The sequence below is a fragment of the Nicotiana tomentosiformis genome, chromosome 12, assembly GCF_000390325.3.
Source record: "Nicotiana tomentosiformis chromosome 12, ASM39032v3, whole genome shotgun sequence".
Classification (NCBI taxonomy): Eukaryota; Viridiplantae; Streptophyta; class Magnoliopsida; order Solanales; family Solanaceae; genus Nicotiana; species Nicotiana tomentosiformis.
This window is the reverse complement of record NC_090823.1, coordinates 91,366,940-91,369,108: the sequence shown is the minus strand read 5'-3', so window position 1 is coordinate 91,369,108 and position 2,169 is coordinate 91,366,940.

Below are 2,169 nucleotides of genomic sequence, written 5' to 3'. Positions count from 1 at the left end.
CGAGGTAAGTGTCGTGGTTAACCTTGACTTGAGGAAATAGAACCCTTAAATTATTTGTGTCACGACCCAAAATCCAACCACAGGCGTCGTGATGGAACCTAGTCTCTAAGACTAGGTAAGCCGATTTTCATTACATTTCGAAGCCATTTGTTTTTTGAATTAATTAGGTAATCAAAACTAACAGCGGAACAAATATGAAAACACAATCTCCCAAGACTGGTAGTACTGAGTCACGAACTCTAACTGAATATATGGAATGATCACGAGGACCGAATATACAATACTGTTTGATTAAAAATTAACAGTACAATGAAATTAAAAGACTCCAAGGGACTGCGATGACTAAGCAGCTCTACCTTGAATACTTACGATCCCGTTTTACTCTGCCTAAATTCGCTATCTCCAATACCTGGCTCTGTACAAAAATGTGCAGAAGTGTAGTATGAGTACACCATGGTCGGTACCCAGTAAGTATCAAGACTAATCTTAATGGAGTAGAGACGAGGTACAATCAAGACACTCACTAGTCAAATAATCTGTGCAATATAGCATACAAAAATAATAGAAAACAAATAACAATAAGGGCAACATTAATCAACTAGTAATTTAAATAAACACAGGTACAACCAATTAATCAAGTCTTTCAAAATATACATTTTTTATCTATAAGTTTTTCAATGAAAGTCTCTAGAATATAATCCTTTTCAATAAATATATTTCGAATATACTTCCTTCAAATAAATATCTTTCCATTATAATTCTTTTGAATATAATTCTTTCAAATAAATATCTTCCGAATATAATTCTTTCAAGTAAATATATTCTGAATATAATTCTTTCCAATAAATATCTTTCGAATATAATTCCTTCAAGTAAATATCTTTCGAATATAATTTCTTCAAGTAAATATCTTTCAAATATAATTCTTTCGAATAAAAGTCACCATGTGACGCCTCATTTAACTTTCATGGCATGAGAAATATATTCAACACATCACATCAAATGGCAAGGCAATACCTTCGTGCACTTATCTCATTCTCACCCTATATATATATATATATATATATGTGTATATATATATATATATATAATATATATATATATATATATATATATATATATATATATATATATATATATATATATATATATATGTGTAGATCAAATCAATTGGCACGGCAACACCCTTCGTGCATTTATATCTTTCTCACCGTATATACATACAACAGTACCAACTAAGTGGGAGAAGTGCCAATAACAATAAAAAGAATAAAGTAGAGGCACACAGAAAGCAACAACGACTACAATTCACATAGAAAACATAGGTGTATGTGTGTATATATATATATATATATATATATATATATATATATATATATATATATATATATATATGTAGATCAAATCAATTGGCACGGCAACACCCTTCGTGCATTTATATCTTTCTCACCGTATATACATACAACAGTACCAACTAAGTGGGAGAAGTGCCAATAACAATAAAAAGAATAAAGTAGAGGCACACAGAAAGCAACAACGACTACAATTCACATAGAAAACATAGGTGCACAATAACAACTCAACATAAAGGCATGAATGTATACACAACAAACGATATCACAATATAATGTATGTCTCTCGTCCTCTCCTGCACGGAAACACCCTTCGTGCCATGAGTATATGATAATATAAAAATAATTGCACGGCATCACCCTTCGTGCTTTTACTCTCATCCTCACCTGATAATATAAATGAAACGGCACGGCATCACCTTTTGTGATATTACTCTCATCCTCACCTGATAATATAAATGAAACGGTACGGCATCACCCTTAGTGCTTTACACTCTCAATGGCACGGCATCACCCTTCGTGTTGTACACTCTCCCTCACATGATAATATAATTCAAATGGCACGGCATCATCCTTCGTGCTTTACACTCATCCTCACCAAGCATATGTATATCATTAACAAGCAAGGTAGGAAGCATAAATAACGTCAAGGAGAGTGTTTAATACACAACACAATACAACAATTCATATCACAATTTGCCACTGACCACAATCAAGTTCCAAATGTGTAGCAGAATCAAAAAATTTCTCAATAAATAGCCCAAGGCTCCACACAACGTATCTAAAACCTCAAAACAGTCAACAAGGGTGAAAAATA